The 7,431-nt window shown below is 37.2% G+C and overlaps 1 pseudogene; it reads right to left on the bottom strand.

The window, feature by feature from the left end:
• Positions 1–1,391: 1,391 nt before the first annotated feature.
• On the bottom strand, positions 1,392–1,865 carry Rps11-ps7 (ribosomal protein S11, pseudogene 7; annotated as a pseudogene).
• Between the last annotated feature and the right edge of the window lie 5,566 nt (positions 1,866–7,431).

Raw genomic sequence — 7,431 nt, 5'->3', positions numbered from 1 at the left:
TGTTGCAGATAGTGGAGAACAACAATATCTATGCTTATATTGAAATTTTTGCTCATAAGACCAAATATATTGGTACACATCTCTATTAATTTGATTTTACATATATACTTATGTATTTAATTATAAATTTATTAGAGAAATGGAACATTAAAAGCAAACATTTTTAATATTCTTGCGAGTCTCTGAACCAGATTAGTTAATTCAACTCCACCTGATATTGTAAATTACTTTCCTGACAGCACCTATAGTCTGTGATATTAACTTCCATTCTCAGGGTGCGCCTTCCTCAGAGCAAAAGGGAAAGATTTAAAAATAATTTTGATGATTTGCTATATGATAGAAATTTTCTATCATCAATAACAGATCTATACAAATATACTTACGTTGAAACTAAATAACATATTTTTAAATGACATATTTATGAAGAAGTGACAGAGAAATGTCACTTGATCTGAGGACCCAGAAACTTGTCGGCACATCTATGGACACATGACTTACTGCAAACAAACAAAGAAATAAGGAAAAAAAACTTGAGAAAAGATGTTCAACCAATGTTGAAATTGAACCATTACATGAAAAATTTTGCCTTAAAAATACATGCAAAGGATTCAGAAGATTTTTATTAAAGTATGAAAATTGTGGCAAGCAGATTTCAAATTAACTGGGTTATACTATCCACACTTCTAACTTTATTTGTCTAGACACAACATAATCCAGAGAGAGAGGGGGGAGAATGCAGGTGGACCTTATAAATTGATAAACAAATCATACAATGTATTTCTGAGGCTTAAATATGAGCAGCTAGACTAATGTGATCATGCATTCCAAGTCAACACTATGTAACTTTTGTAAGTTATGATACACTGTTAACCTCTTCTTTTCTTGTTTGGTACATGAAGAAAACAATAGCCTCTATTCTGGTACTGCATTATTTAGAGAGAAATGCATGTGAAGCCTTATACAGAACCTAAGACAGAATAAGCCTCAATCAATTTTAGATGCCTCCATGTAATTCTGAATTATTAATGTCTAGATCAATGTGGTTATTTCTATCTGCCTCATGGTCATCATGCATCTAATGAACCATCACTCATATATTTGATGTTTTACTGAGAAGTACATTTCTGGCTACTAGGTAACTTTGAGAATTTAGATACAAAACTTAATCAGTCCTTCATTCCATTCTGTTTTTATGTTTCAGCTGATATTTCTATTTCTCTTGTCACATTCAATTGTTTTGTCTTTCTGTCTGTCTGTCTGTCTGTCTATTCCATTGATGTTAGGAACGAAAACAAAATCCTTTTGTATTCATGGATACAAAATCAACAAAACTATTTTTTGTAAGTTGGAAAATAACTTTTATTTGTTTTGGGGCATTGGCCAGAGTCCCCTTACAGCTTCTGAAACTGCTTCTTGGTGACAGCAGCCTTGGTGACCTTGAGCACTCTGAATCGAACAATCTTGCTCAATGGCCTGCACTCCTTAACAGTGACAATGTTGCAGAGCTCCACATCCCTGAAATAGGCAGACAGGTACACAGACATGTTCTTGGGATACTTCTCAAAGTGGTTGTGTTTTCAGACGTATTGAGATAGTCCCATCAGATGACAATGGTCCTCTGCATCTTCATCTTCTTCACACCAGACAGGATCCGACCTCGGATGGAGACATTACCAATGAAGGGGCTTTTCTTGTCTATGTAGGTGCTCTGGATGGCCTCCTTGGGCATCTTGAAGTCTATACCGATGTTTTTGTTATTACTGAGGGAGTTTTCCCTTGCCTGTTTCTCCCAGCAAAGCAAGCTTCTTGTTTTGAAAGATTGTAGGCTGCTTTTGGTGTGTATACACTGTCCAAATGTCTACCATCTTCCTGGCAGCCTGAGAAAAGGAAAAGTAGACCCACTCCCAGCTTCCTTGTTCACTACGTGAGGTTTGAAGCAGCAAGAATAATAATCATAATAATACTTATGAAAAGTGAAAAACAGAAAGTATGGAGGGACACACAAGACTATCAAACTATGTCCCACGAATGGAAATTTTGGGAAAATTCCTCAGGGCTGGCCTGGAAGCAACATAGATTAGACATGCTCATGATCTGATTCCCATGAAATCTTTTCCCAGATGTCAAAAATACTTGTTTGAGAACTCTTCTCATGTACTTGAGTGTTGTGGTATAATTAATAATGTGCACAACCAGTTCCCCTGAGTTTCCACTTCACAGGATCCACAGGCTCCAGTTGTTTCGCTGTCAGCTGCTTCCACACACTGTCTCCTTGGCGGGGTGTTATTGTGTCTGACACATACATCACATTCCACGGGACATGCTAGCATGGCCCCACACCATGCTAGCCCCAAGCCTTGAAAACCTAGCATGACTTCCTGTCACAGACTCTGCTCACAATACCAACAACCCAGTGAAGTCAACAAACTCTAATCCAACAACCAGATTTATATCTTAAATGCTCAATGTACAATACATCCACACAATTAACTTACAACCAATTGGTAAGGATATAAACCACCCACCTAGATAAGATCCAGTTTGCTTATCTAGACACACAAAATCCTGTACACATCCATCCCTTAAGAATAGTCCTAACAACCTATACATGTGCAGAGAGAAATCTTTTATTGGATATTTTTAAATTTACATTTCAAATGTTATTCCCTTTCCTGGTTTCCTGTCCATAAGCCCCCATCCTAACCCCCTCCCCCTTTTCTATAAGGGTGTACCCCCTCTCCAACCACCCACTTTCCTGCCCTGACATTACCCTACACTGAGGGGTCCAAAAACATCTGCCTCCATGTTCTCTCGACTGCTCCCCATCTTCTCCCTCAGTTCTACTCTGCCTCTCTAAAACTTTTCTCCCGCCCATCCTTCCTTCTTGTCCAATGACAGGCCTCGTTCTATCCTGTACCTGCCTTTACCTATGTAATGACATCAACCTACACTTGAGGCTCTATTTCAAGGCATTCAGAAAAACAATTTTACTGTACAATCCAAAGAAACATTTGATTTTTACCAAGAATTGAAGGGCTGGGTTTTCAAGAAGAAGGGTAAAAGTTGGAAACAGTGGGACAGACCTGTAATCCCAGATTTTCTAGGGAAATCAGTAAAGTTGGAGCTTGCTGTTTTTCAAAATAAGTTTGAGGATAATTCATGCAACTTAGTGAAACCATGTATCAACATCAAATGTAAAGTTCAGAAGCAGAGCACATTCCTAACTCGCATCCTGCCTTAGGGTCAATCTTCCATTACTGGTACACATGAAAATGAAAACAAAAATGCAAAAGTTTCAATTAATGTACAAAGCCAAGGAGCAGACAATTGAAGAAGCATTCACAGAACAAAGCAGCATCTCATCTAAGAGGAAACATGATGTAATCCTACAGCAAGATCTGTGAACACAAAATTTGCTTTTATAATCTTTATCATCTCATTGGCATGCATAAGGATTAGTACACTCATTGCTAATGTTGAAGATGAATATCATTTAATATATAGACATATGCATATCCGTGTTAGTTGTGAATATCTCTAAATTTTTGTTTAGAAGTTCATGACATGATATCATTTGTGATAATTTTATGCACTTCTCTGTTCAGTCTAATGCTTCAACAAAAGACAAAACCTTTGTTTTTGTTATTGTTGGTTTGTTTTAAACATGTAAATCATTTCTGAGCCAAACAGTCTCAAGACAAAGAAGTCTGAAAGGATGGTTTACAGAGAGGCACTGTCTCATCTAGAAACTGCATGCTTTTCTTGAACTATGGCCCATGGTACTTGTGATGATAAAATATAAAAGTCCTTTTTCTTAGTAATATTGCTGCCACTGTCAGTTTGTAATTACATATATGAACAGTTGGATGGGGAATGCTTGAGTTCCTGCCATTAATTCCTCACTACAGATCCTGCTCATCTGCTGATTCTCTCAGAGAAATACAGATTAAAAGTAGAGGTTTGTGGAACAAGCCTTAGAATTCCTCTCCCCACACAAACTCCTAAGTCCTTAGCAGAAAAAAACAATTCTGACACCTCTCCATTTCCTGTGTTTGTTGATTGTGGCATGTAAATAAAGCAGACTGCAGGAATCAGAGACATATATAGCTCCAGTAGCCATCAATCCTATTATTTCCCCTATGGGAAAATGAGATCCAGACAGTGGCATCTTCTCCTGGACTCCTGGGACCCCAGGTTGCCTTTATTCTATTCTGAGTTAAGACATTGTCGTTGCCTAGATACAGTTGAGCTTGTGAAAAAAATGCCACTGAGTTGCTGTCATGATGGCCGTTTTATTACCATGATTTATAAATGGATTATCTGTGAAAATAGGTCCGGTTTTAATCATGCCCCCTGCAGGAAATGGACTGCTTTTATTGGTTCGTCTCAATGACAGGTCCAGACATCCTGATATTTTACAACAGTTGGCAGATACTTTGCTGCAAATGATATGCATCCTCCAGAAAGAATTAGTTAACTTTTAATAGCATTAACCTCAGGACACATACTCCGCCCACCCCCTCAGTCTTATTTCAGACTCTGTCTTCTGGGGCACCAAACTCCCTTCAGTCTTCCTCTAATCCTGTTTTCAGAAGGAAGCTATCAACAACAGCAAATTGTTTCCACAATGTTCCTGATATGGGAGTCTGGCTTTGATGTTTCACAACCAAAGGGTTTCAAGTAAGGCACTGGAGAAGGTGCACAGCTCCGGCTTTCATGGTTGCACAAAAAGAAGTTGGGACTGCCTGGGATGTGTCTTGTTACTTCTGTCAGGTTACAGAGTGGAGGATATGCCTAAGCATTACTAACTTGTCTGCCTATGACCTTGGGAAGCTGTGTGAATGACCTTGCAGTAGCATACACATTATAACCTAGGCCTTCTCATCCCCAGGAATGATTGTTTCCAGGAGGATCTGATAGCTATTTCTAGAAACACATCTAAAGATTCTGCACCACTCCTTCTCATTTTAAGAATTCAAATATCGGAATCGGGTCATCTAGCATGCAGTACACTCAGCAGCTTAATGCATTTCGTAAGTAGAAACTCTACTTTTAATTAACTAGCATTGATTAGCATATGTGTTACCCTAACTCATTATAAACAAATTGGAGCAAAAATCTGATCATATGAGCATGAAATAAGAACTATTAAGTTTCTATTTTGATATAGCTTCAACTAAACCTTTTCTTCTAGCGTTAAACAGCAAAAATATATGCTGAAGCAAGACTTAGCATAGAGTTAATAGTGAAAGCTACCTCTCTGTTTTGTTTAATATATTTTTCTCATATAGGTGGGATTGTCTGGTCATCTAAATAATCATGAAAATAGCCCCAAATGAACTTTACATTCGTGAAAATGTTCATCAAAAGCAAGGTGTTTTGAGGTATACATATTAAAGTTTAATTGTAAAAGACTTACAATTTCCTACAATAAAAAAGGGGACTGTGTCCTCACTCATTTTATTTAGAAAACAGATACTGGCAAAAATGAACTCAATGAAACCACAATATTTTCATTGTTAAAACACGTTTATTAGAGTGCATTAAATGTGTGCTCTTAGAAACATAATTGTGGGATGATGTCATACAGGTGTGGCAGGTACAAATGGAATGCGGTCTGTCATTGGGGGAGAAGGAAGGATGGGCGGGAGAAAAGCTTGAGGGAAGAGGAGGCTGGAACTGAAAGGAGGGAAGACTGCAGCAGGAGAGGCTGCAGAGAGAACATGGAGATTCCATGCTGTACCTTTACAGGTTGTTATGAATGTTCTTTTTTCTTTCTTTCTTTCTTTTTTCTTTTTTCTTTTTTTCAGAGCTGGGGACTGAACCCAGGGCCTTGCACTTGCTAGACAATCGCTCTACTACTGAGCTGGATCCCCAACCCCATGAATGTTCTTAAGGGATGGCTGTGTATAGGGCTTTGTATGTTTAGGTGAGCAATTATGTCTTATCAATGGGATCAGAGAATATTGTGTTGTGTGTTCTTTCTTGTGGAGAATTGAGTTTGGAAGATTGTGTGGTGGCAGAGACACTGGGCCACCATGGAGTTGGGATGTTTGCTTCTGGCAAGAGATCTTCCAGGTATCTTGGGACCCTGATGGTGCCAGATCTAGTGGGGAGAAAAGACAGCATTTTATTTTTATAATTTTACAACAACATATAACACATCATTTATATTATTTTCACAATGTTAGCTGCACATACTGATGAAGAGTAGAAATAGGGACAGTGAATGTTGTGTCTAAATTATACCTATGGTGGATATTCATAAACAAATAGAAGGAAATATAATAAGGGGTTTAATACTATAACTATCATTGCAGGAATATTTTTCATTTTAAAGATTTATTTAGTTCTTAAGTTATGTTTTTATGTGAGAGACTAGAGGCATATATATGTGAATTAGTATGTCCAAGGAAGTCATAGGTATCAGAAATTCCAGGGTCTGAGGTTATAATTGTTGTAACCACCCTTACTTGGGTGTTGAGAACTGAACTCAGTTCTTCTGTACGTGAGGTATCGCTGAGTCAGCTGCTAATTGCTGAGCCATCTCTCCAACCCCCTTTTGGTTCATAAAGCAAATATATGCCTAGACATACATAAATATTATTTTATTTACACAATATATCCATAATTCAGTATTTAAAGTAGGATTAGCTCCAGTACTCTCTGTAAACAGCAAACTCTATCGTTTCTTAAACCCATTATGAATACATCTATACACAACATATGCACATAGTCTTATACATGTTAAATAATCTGTAAATTTTTAATGATTCCTCTAATAATTTGCTCTTATTCAAGTACCTATTTATTTTACTGTTCATGAAATCACAACAGGAGAAATGTTCAGCTTTAGCACAGAGGCAGTGAGATTTGTGCAAATGCTTTAACATGCTGTTGGCTAAACCGTTGACGTGACACCCATGAATTCAAGTGGCCTACTATACATATGTTTGGAAGAGTCTGACTTAAATCTTACTTCCTAACTTATAGCTTATCCTTCTCTAAGTTTAAGCTCTATAAGCTTTTGACTTTTTTTTTAACTTGGAGTTTATAAGGCCCAGTCAATTTTCCTATTGGATTTTCACTATAAATTAAAATACTTAATATGAAATTTACCATAGATTTATATTGAAAAAGTTGCTATATAACCAGGCTTTGTTTTCAATATATTAATACATGACCAGAGAAGGTACTAGGTATAGAAAGTGTGGATATTTGGTTTTCTCTTCTGGTTGGAGTTAAGATAAGACTACCAAAGAATAATTGAATATTTGCCATTTCTTGAACTTTAATCTCAATCTTGATCATCACGTTGGAAGCAATGCACTATTTTAAGCATTTGAGAATAAATCTACTATTTCTAAAGCCATGCCTGAAACGTGACTATCATGAATACACTGAGATAAAAATGAATTGTCTTCAACCTTG

Source organism: Rattus norvegicus, chromosome 19 (genome assembly GCF_036323735.1).
Source record: "Rattus norvegicus strain BN/NHsdMcwi chromosome 19, GRCr8, whole genome shotgun sequence".
In the NCBI taxonomy this organism is placed as follows: Eukaryota; Metazoa; Chordata; class Mammalia; order Rodentia; family Muridae; genus Rattus; species Rattus norvegicus.
The sequence above is the reverse complement of the archived record's forward strand: the minus strand, read 5'-3'. Positions and strand labels throughout refer to the sequence as shown.